Below are 19,276 nucleotides of genomic sequence, written 5' to 3' on the forward strand. Positions count from 1 at the left end.
TTCCCAGAGGGCGCCGCGGCACCCGCAGCGCGACAGAGTCGGGGGCGGCCTCCTTGAAGTCCCCTCCCCACCTGCTCGGCTCACTACCCCGGGAGGCTGCAGGGAGGGACTCCGCGCCGGGATCCGCCTGGTGGCCAGCCTCCGGGTGTGTCCGCACGCGGGAACGCATTCATCCATCATCCATCCGTCATCCACTCTTGCATCCAACATTTACTGAGCGCATCCTCCGTGCCAGGTGGGGATGCTCTGTTGAAAAGGGACCCGCCTCTCCCAGAGGTCACATCCCGTAAACCGACCGTTTCCGAGGCCACGGGGAGGTGTGGGGGGGGGAAGCGGACGCAGGGGTGAAGAGGTGACTGCAGGCCGGACGGCGCGGGCCGCGTGGTCGGGGGTGAGTCGGAGTGGCAGCCGGACCCCCGCGCATCCTCAGATCTGCCACCCCGCTCCCTCGCTTGCGGTAGCATTGAGCCGGGCCAGTGTGACCAATTGCTGGCCTATTTGGTTGACTTAGGTGACCCCAGAAGTTTCTGGAACGTAGGCGGTCCTCAAATAAATGTGTGATGAGTGAATGAAGCATGGGCCCCACCATTCTGGTCAGGACGTGGTGGGCTGGGGGCAGGGGGAGGATCCCTGCTGAGCACAAGGACGTGGTGGGCTGGGGGCAGGGGGAGGATCCCTGCTGAGCACAAGGAGCCTCATTCCGACCCTGGGGGACCACCCCCTGTTAAAACAGCTCAGAGAAGGTGGGCATATGGAGCTAAACCGGCTCTGGGAGACAGAGGCACGGGTCCAGCCAAGCGGAGAGGCCCACAGCCCCGGGAACCGGCTTCCCCCGCTCCCATCCCCCACAGGCTCTTCCTCTGGAATATTTGGGGAAAGAGAATTTCTGGCCCAGCAGTCCCAGTGCTGGTCCCTGAAGCAGCTCTGGCCTGCCATAGGTCTCCGCTGGCCTTGCTGCTGGTCACCTCCAGGAACTCTGGGGTACAGTGTTGACATCCTTGGCCTGGCCTCTCAAGGAGAGGCCTCCAGGGGAGACCACTCTCAGTCACTGCCCAGCTTCATACCCAGGGCCAAGCCCGGCCTTCGTGCCTAAAGAATCGGCAACCCCAATTCAGACCGGTGAGTGTGTGCGTGTGTAATCCGCTGTGGGAGTGTTTGAAGATATCACAACGGTTTCACCGCATGGAAAAGGAAAGCTTAAAGTTCAGCATCTGATCTCGGGATCCCTAAAGGTCGTAGCCCCTTGTGGTAAACCCCTTGCCTGTGCTGTGTGCCCAGTATTCGTGCTGAGGTAGGTTTCCTCCCAGTAGCCAGGGTGTCCCTTCTCCCATTGCCTCCCCTCGCCCCACCCTCAGTCTCTAAAATCCCTCAACTTAGAAAAAAGTAATTTCTCCACCCAAGACACACCTTTATTATAGCATGTACAGAGTCTTGGCATCTCTTTGACTCAACCGCCCCCTACCCGACCAGGCCGAGACTCCCCTTTGTAGACTGGGTCAGCAGTCACTAAGATTTGCCAGCCTCCAGTCTGCTCAATGACCAGTTTGCCGAAGCTCAATCTGCTGAGTGGCCAGCTCTCCCAGTGCTTGAGGAACCTCCTTCCTATCTCTTTCAGTTGTACCTCTGACCTTGTTCCTACATCCAGCCCTGCCTCTGTATCTGCATTGCAAAGTGGTTGTGGAGAACTCTCCTGAATTCCATTGGAAGTGTGTGTTTGGCGGCTCAGCACAGAGACAGAGGCAGGAGTGTAGCTGGAACACATTTTTTAAAGATTCTCAATCATTCAGTTTGGTTTTCAGCAAATTGATATTCAGTGGTCTAGTTTCATCATATTTGGCCTTTGGCTACCTGGCCATTGTGTGAATTGGCTTTTGGTGAATTAGCCAGCTGTAGTTCTCCCAAACAAATTGGCCAGCTTCCTCCTAAAGATAAATGGTACTGTCCACTCCTCCACGTGAAAATGGCTGCAATTTAAAAATATTTTCTGGTTTTCATTATTTTCTTTTTCTATCCACGAGGTTATTGAATCGTACTTTTTAGTTTCCAAATGTATGGGTCCTTTTCAAAGTTTTCTTTTCCTTATTGAGTTTTACCTTGTACTAAGAGAATATAGTATGTGATGTTCTTTTTGTTTATGATTTTCTGAGACTTGCTTTGTAGTCAGGGATGTAATAAACGTTTGAAACTGTTCTGTGTTTGTTTTGAAAGAGCATGTATGTGCTAATGTTGGTTGTAGGATCTAGTTTGATCTGTTAAATCAAGCTTACTGATTGTGTTGTGTCCTCTCCATCTTACCATTTTTTGCTTCTCGATGTATCAGTTACTAAGAATGATGTATTAAAATCTATTTATGTTGTGCATTTGTCAGTTTCTCCCTGTATTTCTGATACTTTTTGCTTTATATATTTTGATACTGTGTATACAGTATAGAATTGTGTTTTCCTGGGACAGTCCATTTTACTATTATGAGGTAATACTCTTTGCCGTAATAGTACTTTTAATCTATAATTCATTTCATTTGATAATGATATAGCAAAACTAACTTTATTCTGGATAGTATTTGTTTGATATATATTTTCCCATCCTTTTACTTTCAAACTTTCTGTATATTTATGATTCAGGTGGTGTCTTATAAGAGCATGTAGCTAGAGTTTGTTGTTGAATCCATAATGACAACCTCTATCTTAACTGGCAAGTAGTCCATTTGCATTTATTGTGATTAGTAATATATTTTGATTCATTTCTACCATCTTATTTTGTGCTTTCTATTTATTCTGATTTTTTCTATGCCTTTCTTTCCATTCTTGTATTGGATTGATCACTTTTTCTTTATTCACCTTTGATGAATTTACCTTGATTCACCTCTTTCTATTAATTTGAAATTTATCTAATTTAGTCTTCTTTTTCTATACTTTTAGGGGTTACTCTAAATTTTTACACACACACCACCTGATCTGATACAGTCTCACATTAATTAGCATTTCCACCCTCCTTTCACACAATTGAAGGACCTTAATATATTAATTCAATCACATCATTGCCCTTGTCTTCTGTGTAATTGTTCTCTTTAGTTCAGTCTTATTTTTAAGCACCCCGCAATTCATTTTTCGTCTTGTTTAATCTGTGCTATTTAGATTTACCAGTGTGCTCACTGGTATCTTTGTTCACTATTTTTTCTTTTGCCTCTTTTTCCTTCCTTCTGAATTCAGTGTTCTTCTTTCTGAATTACAAGTTTTAAAGTTCTTTCAGCAAGGAAATCTTAGAACTAAAAGCCTTCAGTTATATTTCTTCCACACCTGAATGATAGTTGAGCTGAGTAGAGAATTACAACTTACAGTCTTTGACGTGTAAGATTTCATTCCATTGTTTTCAACCATCATTGTTTCCGTTGAAAAGTCTGCTGTCATTCTAATTATTATTCCTTTGTACATGATTTGTCTTTTCTCTTTGGCCACCTTTAAGATCATCCCTTTGTCTATGGTATTATGAAGTTTCACTGCAATGTGCTGGGTGTGAATTTATCTTTTTCAGAACTTATTCCTAAATCTGAGGTCTTTGTACAAGTCTGGAAATTTCTCAGCTATCGTATTATTTAATATTGCTCTTCCTCCTTATAATTTATACTTGCAGAATTCATATTTGACATTTGTCTTTATTCTGCACCTCTCTTAACCACTCTTTTTTGTTTTGCATTTTTTTAGAACTTTGTGCTTCACTCTTGGTAGTTTTTTAAGATTTATATTCTATTTCACTCACAAATCTCTCTTCTGTCTAACCCACTATTATACTATTAATTTCAGTTATTGTATTTTTCATTTTATTTATTTATTTTAATTTTTTTTAATGTTTATTTATTTTTGAGAGAGAACACAAGCAGGGGAGGGGCAGAGAGAGAGAGAGGAGACATAGAATCTGAAGCAGGCTCTGGGCTTTGAGCTGTCAGCACAGAGCTCGATGTGGAGCTTGAACCCACAAACCATGAGATCATGACCTGAGCTGAAGTCGGATGCTTAACAAACTGAGCCACCCAGGCGCCCCTGTATTTTTCATTTTATATGAGTCTGCTTCATCTTTTTAAAAGTCACATATTCCTATATATTCAATTTCCTATGTCTTTAATAATTTTAACCATACTGAGGCATCTGGGTGGCTCAGTGGGTTGGGTGTCCGACTTCGGACACCGTCTCTCTCTGACTCTTCCCTGCTCGCTTGCTCTCTCTCAAAAATAAATAAACATTTAAAAAAATAATAATAATTTTAACCATACTTACTTCATAGTATCTATATGATAATTCTCTTATCTGACATCCTTTATTTTGTCTGATGGCTTTCACTCATGGTTGGCTGATCCTCATATGTTTTATTATTTTGAGTTGTGAACCCGTTTGAAGCCAGGTTTCATCTGTGGGAATTCTGTGGGGCCTGGTTTGCTGATGTGCCCTTCAGAGTTTGTGTTTGCTTCTTCTGGGTACCCCACAATCATTGTTAGCCTGGGCACATTTTTTCTGTTAACTTTTAGCTTGGGGAATTTCTCAACCCTGCAGGCAGTGTAAATTCAAAGTTCTAACAAGAATAGCTTTGTAGTTATGAATTTTCAGGGGAATTATCCCCTCCCCCCTGAAAAGACAAGGACCTCTTGTCTACTTGTGCTGGTGTTTTACTAGCCCGCCCTTTTACTAATGGTGCGACTCTGAGAGTCTGACTTTACATGGGGGAGGGGATTCCAAGTCTAGACCTAACCTTCTGGATCCACATGGCTGTTAAAACTCAACACCTAGGCTGTCTCACCACAGCCATGGGCATTCTTGGGGTCACAACTTTAGTTCATCCCCCCACCCACCCCCAAGACACCCTTTATTGTCATGACAGCTCAGTTATACTTACGAAAGGATATTTGCTATATTTTATCTTGCATTTCTGGGTGCTTTGAGGTAGGAGGAATTTTAGATGATCTAATCTAGCATATTTCTGGTATCAGAAATCCTTTTATGTTAAAACAGCACTCTCTTCCAAAAAATACAAAATAAAATAAAATAACCCTCTCCTCTGTTTAGCTTATTCTTGTTATTCACTTGACCGTTTCTTCATGTGGCTGTTCTACTCACCACAGATGGTTCTTGCTCAGCTCTGTCTTCCCTGTGTCCGGCCTCGAGTAGGAATCAAATATGTCTTGAGCGAATGGATGATTCCATGGACGATCAGATGGATATCAGCCACTGCTCTGATGTCAGTCAGCATCGTGAGGATAGAGTAGGGGTCAAAGAGTCCATTGCTGCCTCTTTGGGGAAGACAGATTAGGGACAGTGGTGTGCTAGAGCCGATCTTGCTCCAGAGAGTCACTTGTTAGCACACCTTCCCAATTCCATGTTCAGTGATCTTACGTTTGTAGCTTGAAATTGGCCATGGTGAGATTATTTATACCGTGAAACTGGAAAACACTAAAAATCAGCCATGCTCTTCCCCCAAGAGCTGGTTGTTAAATATTTACCAGCATACCACAGACTGGAGCAATGAAAACATGTAGACAAAATAATCCTAAGCCTATACGGAAAAAGACCCATAGTAAGTGAAACATGAAGTCAGAGTTGGAGGAATCTATCACTCTGGGGCTGTGGTGCTTGGTGACAAAGCTTTAAGTTATCCCTGACTTTTTTTTTCCTCCAGATTTGGAAAGTCTTAGTATCCTGAGGCTCCCTATTAGGGAAAGGAGCTGAATCTTTAATAGCAGCTTCAATGAACAAAAGTGAGGGCCGGCAGGGGGCACCTGGATTTGAACCAGGGACCTCTTGATCTGCAGTCAAATGCTCTACCCCTGAGCTATACCCCCTGATATAGGTTGGGGCCTAAGTAATACCTTTTACCTGTGTAGCCACACCCAACATCCCTATAAATTTTCACTACAAACATTCATTGGCTGGGCCTCCTGGAAGCTGCCAAGCCTTCCTCACTACAATTTTATCTCTCTGATGCAAAACAAGCAACAGTTTCTCCTCCCTATAGCTACCTCCCTGCTTTTTCTGGAAAAGCACTGACACCGACATTTATAGCTGGAAGGGGCCCCAGAGTCGCTAGTCTCTATGCCATTCACGGTGGGCATCTGATTACAGAGATTCAAGATTACTAGTCTTCCTACCACAGAAAGCCCTTTATTAATAGGATCAGAACCTGGATCCACTCTTCCTGACTTTGGGTTTAGAACCCTGGGTTCCATAGGCTATAGCATGCCCTTGGATTTTGTTCTAAGGAGGGCGGTAAGCTACTGAGCAGAGCAGGAAATGTGGTCTCACTCATGTTTGAAACAATCATCTGGGTGGAAATAGGAGGAGGGGAGGAACAGAAGGGGGAGACCTGTGAGGAGAGTATCAGGACGGGCCAGGTGGGAGCCGGACCCTGGTCCTTGACCGCAGGTCCCAGTGGGGGGCCAAGAGAACCGCTCAGATGCAGACACATCTGACAGCGGAGCCCACAGGCCTCGCTGCCGGCTTTGGAGGCAAAAGAAAGAGGTGACCCAACAGTGGCTGGCAGGTGTTTGGCCCTGGTTGCTGGGGGAAATCCTTGCACTTAGGTGGGCACCACGGATGGAGCAGGGAGTTGGTTGGGAGTGAGAACTCTTCATTCGCTTCCCTCTGTGTTTGGTGTGAGAAGCCTGTTAGTTCTCTGCATGAGGGTATCAGGTGTGAGATGCTGGCTCTGGGAGGAGGCTGCAGGTACCACTGGAGGGTCACCCACGGACTTTTCATGTCCCTGTTTCTCCCCAGGGCTCATCTCCTTTCTCTGTCCGCTGTGGATGGTGGGGTTCTGCTCTAATACACGCGCTCAGGTCTTGCCCAACTGACAAGCCCTTCCTTTGCCCTCGTGCTTAAATATTAGTTTACCTGGGTTCAGAATCCTAGGCTGGAGGTTGTTTTTCTTCATCTGTAAAAAATATTTATTTTATAATAGCATAAAATATCAATAAAGACAACTTTATTCAATTATTCATCTCACCAAAGAGAAAAGAAAGTTTTAATTTCTTTTTTTCAACGTTTTTTTTTTTTTTTTTTTTATTTTTGGGACAGAGAGAGACAGAGCATGAATGGGGGAGGGGCAGAGAGAGAGGGAGACACAGAATCGGAAACAGGCTCCAGGCTCCGAGCCATCAGCCCAGAGCCTGACGCGGGGCTCGAACTCACAGACCGCGAGATCGTGACCTGGCTGAAGTCGGACGCTTAACCGACTGCGCCACCCAGGCGCCCCAAGTTTTAATTTCAAAATGCCATGGTTCAAGTGTCTACACAGCTAAAAGGTTATGCATATCAGTGCTTACTACTTTGGATTATAATTCTCAACTACAACTTATTATTTTTTTTAATAGCACATACAGTAAAGGAAGGAACTCCATGATTTAGAAAATATACATTTCAGACAATCCTTGATAATTATGACCATCCCGGGCTTAATCTGAAAATATTTATGTTTTTTAAATCCATAGACATTTAACAATGCAAGCAGTACATTTGGGGCTGTGGTGATTTGAGATATAGTTTGAGTTTTTTACTTTGGGGAGAGATGCGGGGTGGGGGGAAGGTCTACTAAAATACAGATCTGCCCGTTAGATCTATTTAATTTTACTTTCTTTTACTTATGTATATATTTTCACTTGAATATACAGCTTTTTAAAAGAAGAATGTTTTCCTGATTATAATAAGGCAATAAAGGCGGTACTAGAACCAAGGGACAAGATGGTTGAGTGATAACTGCTTTCGCACAGTAGAGGAAAATCAAACAAGAACCGAGCTCTGTGGGAAATGAAGGGGAAGCTTCATCACTCAGGGCATCACTCTGAACGATGAGGTTCTGCAGGCCCCCTGAGTGAAAGACAGTCGCAGTGTCCTGGGAGGTACCTGGGTATTGCAACAGGTTAAAAGACGTCAGTTAGAAGTCAACATTGTGTGTGGGGGTATAGCTCAGGGGTAGAGCATTTGACTGCAGATCAAGAGGTCCCCGGTTCAAATCCGGGTGCCCCCTGGAGATTTTCTTTCCGCGTCATCCTGGGTCCCGGCAGTGGTTTCACCCTACCTATTAATTCGGCGGCTTTTTAATTGGGCTGATTTCCTGTGGACGGCTCAGCAGACCGGAAGTGGAAGCGGGAGGAAAGGCCGGAAAGGGCATCTCCTGCTTCGGGAAATGGTTTGCTGCGGGAAAATTGCATTGCCCGCCCAGAAACAGACCTTTTTGCCACGACCCTCTGGCCCACGTGTACGTCTGGTGATCTCAGGCACTGTTTCTCCTTTCGAGTGAGTAAGCAGGCAGGAGGCCGGGGCGCACACAGAAGCCGCAGCCGCGAGACATCACAGGCCTCGGAGCCGGGACTCTGATGCGGGAGGCCTGGGCAGGGCCCATCGGGAAAACCTGGCACCCTTCTGCCCTTCCCCCTATCTCCTCCAACCCCACCCGCTCTAGATGATCTGACGGACGCGTGTGGGGCAAGACTACGTTGGATGATTTTTAAAGGGCCTTTCGCCTAAATGTGTATGATTCTCAAAGCCGGTGCCCTGGGCAGGGGCCTGAGAAGCTGCCAGGTGCAGAGGGAGGCCTGGCAGGAAAGGGGCCCCTCCGCCATTCAGCAGACCCCACCCCCACCCCACCCCCAGGCTTGAGGCGAGCCCACGGAAGACGTGGGCGACTTGCTATGCTAAGAGCTCTGGATACCGATTGCGGGCAGGGGCAAGGTGCCCTGGCTCCTCGGTGGGTCCTTTGAACACAGATCACGTGGTCTCTGATTCGCAATTCAGGGAGTCCCCACCTGCTGTCATTAAAAATATGTATGTTGCCGACCTTATTTCTTAGAGCAGTTTCCAGTTTACAGAAAAACTGGGCAGAAAGTACAGAGAGTTCTCCTATACCCTCTCACCTTACCCCCCCGCCCCAGTTTCCGCGTCATTCACACCTTGCACTAGTGTGGTATATTTGTTAAAATTGGTGAATGCATATTGATACGTTATTAATACCCTGTAATTTACAGTCAGACTCCTACAGTTTTATGGGTTTTGACCAACGCAGAATGCCATGTATCCACAATTACTAGCATCATGAAAGATAGTTCCACTGTTCTAAAAAATCCCCCCTGCTCTCCCTATTCATCCCTCCCCTCCCGGCAATCCCTGGCAACCACCTATGTTTTTACTGTCCATAGTTTTGCCTCTCCCAGAGTGTCATACAGTTGGAAGCATACTGTATATAGCCTTTTCAGGTCAGCGTCTTTCACTTAGCTATAGTCACTTAAGGTCCTTCCATGTCTTTTTGTGGCTTGACAGCTCATTTCTTTTTTAATCACTGAATAATATTCCATGGTATGGGCTTGCTGTCGTTTCTATTTAGACTTGGTGTTGGCATTCCCAATAACTGCATCTTCCAGCAAGAAGAGGAGAGAGAAATTAAGAGTGCACATACCTTGATGAGCACCAAGTATTGTATAGAATTGTTGAATCACTACACAGGACACCCGAAACTAACATGACACTGTATGTTAACTACACTAGAATTTAAAAAAAAAAGGGGGGGGGGGGAAGAGAGGAGCAGCAGGTCAGGCCTTTGCTAGAAAGCTTCCCCCAGTCTCTGGTAGCACTACACAATTTTCTCCATTCCTCATCCTGCCATTGATTCAGTCTCACTGATGATACTTGTGGTACGTATTTGTAACTATCTTACACCCTCAACGTTTGAAATTCCTTTCCATTTTGGGGGGATCCAGAGCTGTGCATGGCTGGTGGAAACCAGGATGTAACTATACTACAAAAGGCAAAAGTACCAGACTTTGCCCTCCCACAAACCCCAGCAGGGCTTAGCCGATCCCATGCACGTGATGGAGACTTGGGACATGGAATGAGGTACACACAAGCAGGAAGAGTCTGGAATTTACTCCGGGGGGGGCACTGCTCTGGCATTGGCAGCGGGGCTGATGGCTGCAGCTGGTGCACAGTGGGGGCATTATCAGCCCCCTAACCAGGATGCTGTTTGGAGGTAAATAATCCTGACACCCCCCCCCCCCCCCCGCCCGGCTGTCCTTTAATTCTGCCCATTTTCTGAGCATAGATCTCTAGGTTTCCTTTAGTGGTCTGAGATTTTTGTCATTGTGCCAGTAATTTCCTTGTTTGTTTCATTTAACCATTATCAGTTTCTGTTTTTGAGACAGAATGCTGGCAGTGCGAAAATTGATACCAGAGTTCGGTGCAGGAGGTGAAGGGGACATGACATCGGTCATCTGGTCTTGTTGGGGCTAAAAGCAGTGAACATCTGGCTAGTTATTCACAAATTGGGACCCGGCAGTCATTGACACACACTGACAAAGCAGGCAAGTTGAATATTGCCAGTGTCATGTGGAAGGAAGTGCATGATGAGAGCCAGGCCTTGATGTGCTAAGAACACCAGGGGACACCATACAGTAAAGTGGCTAATTCTAGGGGCGCCTGGGGGGGCTCAGTCGGTTGAGCATCCGACTTTGGCTCAGGTCATGATCTCACGGTCCGTGAGTTCGAGCCCCGCGTGGGGCTCTGTGCTGACAGCTCGGAGCCTGGAGCCTGCTGCGGATTCTGGGTCTCCCTCTCTCTCTGCCCCTCCCCCGCTCATGCTCTGTCTCGCGCTCTCTCTCTCTCTGTCAAAAATAAATAAAACAGTAAGAAAATATATATTAAAGTGGCTAATTCTATTGGCATTGGGACTCAGAGAAATAAAAGGCAGGTCAAATGTGTAAACCCTCTACCCAGCGCCAAGCACAGACAGTCTGATCTCTTACCCCTAAATAACTGAAAAAGCCTCCCGCCAAAAGTAGGGTTTGATCCTGTGGGTTACTGACTTATAATGTCAGTTAAATTAACAGTATCTTTGTCACATGCATGAAAGATAGGACACGAATCGGAAAAGAGTGGGATCTTCACATCCATCCCGGGCTTATTCAATGGCCTCAGAAACAAAGGCCAGAACTTCGGGCAGGGAGGCTAGGAACCAGCTCTGCCTAATGGATTTCGACTCACCGGGGAACGTGGCCACCCCAGGGAAGGGTGCCCAGCTTTCCAATCACCTCCCTTAATAAAAAGATGGTGTTTTATAGGGCCGGCAAACAGCCAGCAACATGGTAGCAGGTTGATTATGTTAGAAACATCCTGGATGGGGCGCTGCTTTGTTCTCACTGGAATACTTATTTCGAATTTACATTCTATTTTTGAAGTGAAACATGTTATCCGTGTAACGCAGTAATGATCCAAGTAAGCTGCACAGGAACGAGTCAAGAATCTCCCCTCTTTTACCGCATTTTCCATTGCATAGCTCAGTATCCTCTGTGGTCTCTGAAAAGTGAATCTCACTGGTCTCTGATGCCATGTAATAGAACATAGGTTACTGTGCTGGTGCCTTTTAGGAAGGACTGGTGTGTGTCCTCCCTATGTGAGTGAGGGTCGGCAGTGGGGAGGGAGTGGGGGTGGGGGCGTGGGTACCTGCAGGGCCTGGGCTCTGCTGCCCGTGGGGAGAAGAAAGAGCGATCTCTGACCATAAACCAGGGATCCTTGCGCCAGGGCTGTGGGTCTCCAAATAGCAGCCTTTATGCCTCTCGCTAGCTTCCTCTAGCTAGTTGTGTCTGACATCTGTTGTGCTGCCGGAAGGATTCAGGGGCTCCTGCCTCTCTAGGGCCCAACCAAGCCGCTGGGAGACTGCCTCAGGAGGGGATTGGGCTGGGGAGACGGGGGAAGATGTGAAGCAAAACGGGCGAGAGAGCAAGCAAGGGTGAGTCTGGGGAGGATGGGGCAGAGCAGGTGTAGCTGAGGGAGGAGGGAAGAAAGGAAGGATGGGGGGGCTGGGGTCCACAGAAACCTGGTGCCTCCTGCAGTTCAGGTGTGGCTGTAGTGGAAAAGTGCTAGGAGACAAGCGAAGGGTCTCTGGGGAATCGAAAAGGCAGTGTTATGGCTGCATAGCCGTCTTTAGTGAGTTGCGGTGCACCTGCCGGCTTCACAGGCCGACCAGGAATGAACAGAACTTACAGTGCCCTATGGAATGTTTGGTGCGGCGTCACAGGTGAAATAATGTAAAGAGGACCTCATTCCATGCAAGGGGGTATAGCTCAGGGGTAGAGCATTTGACTGCAGATCAAGAGGTCCCCGGTTCAAATCCGGGTGCCCCCTGCTGGAGCTTTGCTTTATTGCCTCTCGTAGAGGAGTGGCTTCCCAGCTACCACATTCTATACAATGTCATCAGTTGCCCTCCCCACCTCTTTTCCCCAGGCCCTGGTGTTTTTTCAGGTGTCCTTTCTCCCTTGACATACTGAAGTATGGTAGGTTCCTGGTATCAAATTTCTGAGGGGCAGAGACCAGCCATGTGGCCGGCGCCGGCAGGTGCACACACGGAGTTGGGAGGGCCCAGGGTGATGGTCACCGGCCCAGCTGGGGCTATTGGGTCCACCGCGGGACTTCATTCCCCGAGTGCGTGCCTGGGTCCTCACACTCCCACACCACTGACCAACCCTGCAGCAGAGACCAAGGGGAAGGAAAAGCAAAAAAACGAAGAACGAAACAAAACAAAACAACACGTAGCAGGAAAGAGGGAGACAAGCCCCTTTTCTCCTGCAACATCCCTCTGGCGCCCTCTACTGACAGCTCTTAGCATTGTGCTCGCTTAAGGAGAAAGGCGTAGGGAAGCCAGTCCGTTATTGTAGGGCAGGTATAGAAGCATGAATTTGGACCCAGGAGTCAAAAAATTGATAACTGGCACATCGTGTGAGTGCCAACAGGATGTTAGCAGGTGTATGCAAGCGGGGGCTTGAGATCATCCTGCAAATTTGAGTGTGCCCTCTGGCATTTCTGCCATTACTGTGAGATGTGTTTATCCTGTGAGCTGCTGCCCCTTCAGCCTGGGCCGCAGAAAGAACACACGTGGTCCAACCTTAAGCACAACTCACCTAGAAAGGCCAACGCCCTCTGGACCCACAGCTTGAAGCGGGCTTACCCAGCCAAGCCCAGCCTCTATCAATTGATTCTCATTCAATATTCTAACCCATGAGCATGAGAATAAATGTTTATTGTCCTGTGTCAATGCTTTGGGGCGTTTTTGCAACACTCTTATGAATACGACTGGAAAATACTGACATTGACATACAGAAGGGGCCTCCTGCTATAACAAAAGCCTAAAGTACATGACATGTCTTTATGATGAAGCATGGGGAATTAGTGGGAAGTTAGTGGGGTAACTATTATTGAGGGCAGGGAAAACGGGCTCATGATAACCTGGAAGGCAGAAAATGCATTTGAACTTGTAGTGTTAGCGGTAGGATATTACGAAGAAAAATACTGAATGCATGAGCTGTTTTGTTACAGGCTGTTTTTGATAAGGTACTGCAAAAAAAAGATTTGAGTTCAGAAGACAACTTACTGGTTTGCAGTCAGTATTTAGAGGCAATCTAGATAGCTCAGAATTGCGTAGTGAGAAAAATAAAACCATCCCGTCCAAAACAAAGGCGAGGCTGTTATTACATCACTTTAGCCAAAAGGCTAAATCCAGAGCCTTCCAGTAAGACATAGCCCCAAACCAAATCAAGCTTAATGTGCTCATAGCTTAGATGTACCTCATTAAGAGCACTGAAGAATTAAGCCGATACTAAGTATATCCTCTCAGCTGGACAAAAGTATTCCTAGAAAGACTAAGGATGTGCCCAAGTACTTATAATTGAGCTGGAGGGAGAGCATACATCAAAGAGAATTGTGGTCATGGCTTTCGGCATGTGGAGTCAAATACATAGAAAACCCACACATTTCTTGAGAGAGCTGTATTGGCGAAAACATTACTAGCCTGGACAAAAAAGTTACCAAGACTGGAGAATAAAAGGGCCTGGGCTTCCAGCATTCCATAGGGAGAAGCAAACTGAGAAGAATGCCTAGCCACAACAAAGGACATGTTTTCCAATGGTCTCTCCAGAAATTTCAGAGAAGGAGGAAGGAAAAAAGGAAGACGTCTTAGAGGGTGGGCCCATGAGTCATGCAGAACAGTGGGCAGGGAGCTCTCCCTAGGTAGCAGAACCAGAGCCGACTCAAGGAATATTCCCTACTGCTGGAATGCATATGTTGTGTGCCACTGGGTTTTGGGGTGGTTTGTTATACAATATTATTGTAAAAAGGCTGGCAAATACTGAATTTGGTATCTAGAAGGAGGCTCTGTCTGTAACAAAAGGCAAAAGGGGAGCGTGGCCACTTACGCCTAGCATTTCAATGTCTATGACCGTGTGTGTTTCCCGTTGTGACCAGTCATTGCACGTAAACATTTACTGCCGTAAGTCTGTTCCTGCACCATCGCTGGACTTTGGGTGTATGAGTGGTAGATAATTTGTTTCTTAAGCTTATAGGTCTCTGGATTGAGAGAAGCCTCATCTGGATCTAACGTATATCATAAGATCCTGGACTTCGTCTGACTGAATGAGGCTTTGGGGGCTTTGGGATGAGGCTGAGCACCTTATGCACGTGGAAGAGATTTAAGTAATTATGACCAAGAGGGCAGACGATGGTAGATTAAAATGTTGGTGCCAGTTCTGCACTTGTTCTATGTGTGCCCTTTGCCACAAGACTTTTCACATCCTCCCATTAGAAGTGGAACAGGTTTGGGGTGGCTCCGTCAGTTAAGCATCTGACTCCTGATTTTGGCTCAGGTCATGGTCTCACAGTCGTGAGATCGAGCCCTCCATTAGTCTGAGCATGGGGCTTGCTTGAGATTCTCTCCCTCCCTGTCCCTCTCCCTCTACCCCTCCCCTGCTTGCATGTACATTCTCTCTCTAAAAAAAAAAAAAAAAAAAAAAAAAAAAAGATAGATATCCCTGCCCTTGATTTAAGGGTAGGTCCTAAGACTTGCTTTCACTGATGGGATATTAGCACGTGTGATACTAACAGAGGCTTGAAATCTGCTTGCGTGCTTGGGCTTGACCTTTTTGCATTTCTCCCACTGCCATGAGAAAATTTTCCCTGCTAGCTGTGACTCTTCCAACCTGGACCCAGGAAGAAACAGACTTGGAGCAGACCTGTGCCCAACTCACATAAAGAAATGAAGCACAGGAAAAAAAAAAAGAAAAAAGAAAGAAAGAAACCAAGCACAGATGGACCTCCGGCTTGAAGCAGGGCCACCAGGTCAAGCTCAGACTAGATCTACTTGTTGTCACCCATGTTGCTGACCCTATGAACATGAAAAGAAATGCTTATTGTTGCATGCATCTGAATTTGGGGATGGTTTGTTATGAAGTGTTATTATGGACATAACAGGCCTGATTCCTACACTTCCTCTCCCTTCTCCCCACCCCCCAGGTACTGAGCAAGGGGTGAGGAGGAGATTGCAGTTTATGGGAGGAATTCAGATTGTGGCTTCAAAATGGAAAAGTGCTATTTGACCAGCCAGAAGCTCTGGGTGGTGGGGGGGGGGGGGGGGGGGGGAAGGAAGGGTGAACTCCTGGCCAGAGGGTGGTCTCCAGTCAGTTTCTAGTGGGCTTGCCAGTTTCATTGGCTGACCAAGAGTGAATAGAATGTACAGGACACTGTGGAATGCTTGGGCGTGGTGTCACAGGTTAACTATGCTAATGAGGAGCAGGACCACAGTAAGGGGGTATAGCTCAGGGGCAGAGCATTTGACTGCAGATCAAGAGGTCCCCGGTTCAAATCCGGGTGCCCCCTGTAGGTGGCTAACCTTATTGACAAATAAGTGACCTAAGTTAGGGTCCTGCTTATTGGAAAGTCCTCTCCATTGCCACCTTCCTTTTCTCAGGTGACTTCCTGCTTATTGGAAAGTCCTCTCCATTGCCACCTTCCTTTTCTCAGGTGACTTCTGGGATGCGGCACATGTCATGGAGCTGTTAAGAATGACGTATGTGTGACAGAAGGTCCTAAGTTCCTCTTCAAACTTTACCTTATGATCACAGGTTACCCAGCCTGCCTGCACGCACTTAGGGACCTTAGTTAAAAAAAAAAAAAAACAAAACAAAACAGATGAGCCCTAGGGATTATGATTTAGTCGGACAGAGGAGGTACCTGGGAACTTTTGCTTTGGGGAGGCACACATCCCACCACCCCTCCGCTAACTTCAATTGTAACATCCAGTGGTTCCAAGTAAGTATTTTGGAACATACAACACTATGTAATGTTAAACAACGTTCCGGTGGTGAACATCAATGGGCTGTAGGCACGGAGAGCGGCCAGGTGTGCAGAGGGGAGAGAATGCAGGAAAGGCAGGGAAGGTGTGGGCATGCTAGGGTGGTGACAGATCGTAGTGGCACCATACTGCTAGGTGTGGTGACTGCCCATAACTGATAACTCTGCTTTAATTTCTTGTTAACGTTTATTTATTTTTAAGGGGGAGGGCAGTGCGAGCGGGGGAGGGGCAGAGAGAGAGGCAGACACAGAATCCAAAGCAGGCTCCGGGCTCTGAGCTGTCAGCACAGAGCCTGACGCGGGGCTCAAACTCACGAACCGTGAGGTCATGACCTGAGCCAAAGTCAGCTACTTGACCGACTGAGCCTCCCAGGTGCCCCTCGACTCTGCTTTAAAGTTCAGAATTGAAACACACTTATTAGACGAGACTGGTTGTTTCTGAATGAAGCGTTTGATTGACAATCTAGAGGTCCCTGGTTCCAATTCAGGTGTGTTGTTTTTCTTTTTCCCTCCCAACTTTAGAACCTTCTTTCCCTCTTTTGAGGATGTGCAATTATGGGAGCCCTGGTGGAAGAAATGTCTCCTCTTGCAGCTGCAGAGGCCAAATATAAAGGCGATTTTCTCCCCTTCTCCCTTTCTCCCAGCACTGCTGGCCAAACAGGTGCTCCTGACTCACACTACACTCGGAATGAGTGACACAAATCCCAGGGTTGGCAGTGCCCGAGGGCCTGGCTGGCTGAGTCCCCTTGGGTCGCCCCTGCCTCGCGTGAACCTGCGCCTCCAGCCTTCCCTTCAGCACTGCAGGCTCTCTGCCACACAGACAGTGGTCATCTCATCTTTTGCCACAGGCAGAACCAGTTTCTGTTTCTGGAACCACGTGCCTAGACCGATACAACATTTGGGGTCTTTTGCTGCTGGCAAAAGACCTTCATGAAAGTGGGGTGGCTATAGAATTGCTTTTCTGTCCTACTTGGCGTTGAAGGAGGTGGAAGTCCAGTTGATTCATCAGGGCTGAAAATCTGAGAGCCCACGGGCTGTCAGTGGGAAGTTAGCTGATGAACTGATCACATGGATTCAATTGGCCAATGGGTTGGAGGAAGCTTATTCATCGGGCAGGCATCTGATGGCTGTTTATGGCTGGCATGCATTCTGATCGGTCAGTGTCTATGCTGTGAGCCATGGTTAAGGGTTCTGAGTACCACTCGTTCTTGGAATAGAGATCCCGCTGAAGGACAGAACCTTTAGGGACCACGTGTTGGGATAGAGCAGTAGAAAGAGCCAAGCCAAGGCTGACGGTCTCGGGAAGCTCAAAGTCGTACAGTGGAAGCAAAGATGTGTGTGTTCTCTTCTCCGGACACAGATGGAGACGGCAGACTTCCCAATAACCCCAGCCCAACACTCAGCTCGTCTGCTCAATGACTGACGTGCTGAAAACCAAAGGCAAGATCGTCAAATTTCTATCCTATTGGGTTCATAGTTTCACCCGCCTCTTGTATGAATCATTTCACAGCATGTCAGGGCCCCTCCTCCAATTCAAAAAGCAAGCGGTGGAGCACCGGGGTGGCTCAGTCGGTTTAGCGTCCGACTTCGGCTCAGTTCATGATCTCGGGGATCTTGGGTCCGAGCCCTGCACGGAGTCTGCTTCAGATCCTCTGTCTCCCTCTCTCCCTGCCCCTTCCCCCCTCAAAAATAAATAAACATAAAAAAAGCAAGTTGCTACATCTTGCTTTCATTTTAGCCTTTATTGGGACTGTTCCTATTACCCAGGTAATGGTGCAAGGAACGACAAAATACTTAGACACAAAGGGTCTCCCTGAATAGTCAGGTAGAACATGGGGGATGGTTATTAGTTGCCAAGTTCTGCCTACATGTACATATGGTTCTATATTGTGTTTGTATTTTATAATCCCCAAAGCTTTTCTCTAATATTTAACTCGTGTGCACATGTATGCATGTGCGCGCGCGCGCACACGCGCGCACGCACACACACACACACACACACACACACACACACTGTGACATCTCCCATTTGAATGTATGTGATGGCCTTTCTGTTTTTTATCCAATAATGAGTAGAGCTTTGTAATAAGGGAAACAGCCTTGTTACTTAATTCAAAGGGATATTTAACAGACGCCTCAGCAAAAGATAAAGAACAGGAAAACACTGAACTCCTAAGATTGCTGCTGTAATCTCTGAGGCTGATGTGGTCATGCCTTTCCCAAGCCTGATTTTCTGCTTCCTAGCAATTCTGTGATGTATTTCCAATAGTTCTTTTATATTTTTTTTAAGTTTATTTATTCATATTGAGAGAAAGAGCGTGTGAGCTGGGGAGGGGCAGAGAAAGAAGGAGAGAGAGAGAATCCCAAGCAGGCTCTGCATTGTCAGCACAGAGCCCGACGCAGGGCTGAAACCCACAATATCAACTGATACACCTGCCTTTACTGTCTTTTTCCTTTCTAGCAATTGGAATGCACCATGATGACATCCTTGGACTGACCCAGTGGATGAGGAACAGAAGCTTTGTAAGAAAAATCCATCTGGGTGTGCAGAAATGCAAAAACTCTTCCAAAAAATAAGACCATTGGAGTCACCAAAATGAGGTCAGAGATCTGAATCTGGATACCCCTGTGCTATGAGACCACTAGCCTGGATACTGGGTTCTTGGCACAACATCATCAGGAAGGGAGCAGGTGGGATCGGGGCAGTTGGGACCTGTCTCCACCGACCCATTTCGAATCTTTTTGGAACCAGTCTCTTTTCAGACAGAAGCATCTCCTGTTTAAGTGACACAGACCATTGGAATTGTTGCACTTTTTTTTAAGGTTTTATTTTATTTTGAGAGAGTGTGAGTCGGGGAGGGGCAGAGAGGAAGGGAGAGAGAGAGGATCCCAAGCAGGCTCCGCACTGTCCGTGCAGTGTCGATGTGGGGCTTGAACTTAATCAGATCATGACCTGAGCCAAAATCAGGAGTCGGATGCTTAACAGGCCGAGACACCCAGGCGCCCCAAGTTGTTGCTTTTTATTAAAGCAAAACTAACTTGCATGGAGAAAAGCAAATAGGTCATGTCAGAGATGTTTATAATTTGCATATCGTTTTCTTACAAAGATGAAGCTATTCTATGATGTTTTT

The 19,276-nt window shown here is 46.9% G+C and overlaps 2 long non-coding RNA genes and 4 other non-coding genes across 7 annotated transcripts in view; 5 read left to right on the forward strand and 1 right to left on the reverse strand.

The window, feature by feature from the left end:
- The first annotated feature begins 18 nt into the window (after positions 1–18).
- LOC131508775 (uncharacterized) overlaps positions 19–19,276 on the forward strand; it is a 29,770-nt gene continuing 10,512 nt past the window's right edge. Inside the window, exons 1-2 of one of the 2 annotated variants that reach the window (XR_009260142.1) lie at positions 19–235; positions 18,607–18,746. This is a non-coding gene — a long non-coding RNA (uncharacterized LOC131508775). Of the gene's footprint in view, positions 236–8,667; positions 10,003–18,606; positions 18,747–19,276 lie in introns of those variants that run through there. The other variant, XR_009260143.1, reaches the window with a different exon arrangement.
- Positions 313–2,360, forward strand: LOC131508777 (uncharacterized). Its single transcript, XR_009260145.1, has 2 exons — positions 313–647; positions 694–2,360. It is a non-coding gene; the product is annotated as an uncharacterized LOC131508777 (long non-coding RNA).
- TRNAC-GCA (transfer RNA cysteine (anticodon GCA)) lies at positions 5,756–5,827 on the reverse strand. The gene has a single exon. It is a non-coding gene; the product is annotated as a tRNA-Cys (tRNA).
- TRNAC-GCA (transfer RNA cysteine (anticodon GCA)) lies at positions 7,936–8,007 on the forward strand. The gene has a single exon. It is a non-coding gene; the product is annotated as a tRNA-Cys (tRNA).
- TRNAC-GCA (transfer RNA cysteine (anticodon GCA)) lies at positions 12,081–12,152 on the forward strand. The gene has a single exon. It is a non-coding gene; the product is annotated as a tRNA-Cys (tRNA).
- TRNAC-GCA (transfer RNA cysteine (anticodon GCA)) lies at positions 15,600–15,671 on the forward strand. Its single transcript has one exon. It is a non-coding gene; the product is annotated as a tRNA-Cys (tRNA).

The sequence above is a fragment of the Neofelis nebulosa genome, chromosome 4, assembly GCF_028018385.1.
Source record: "Neofelis nebulosa isolate mNeoNeb1 chromosome 4, mNeoNeb1.pri, whole genome shotgun sequence".
Classification (NCBI taxonomy): Eukaryota; Metazoa; Chordata; class Mammalia; order Carnivora; family Felidae; genus Neofelis; species Neofelis nebulosa.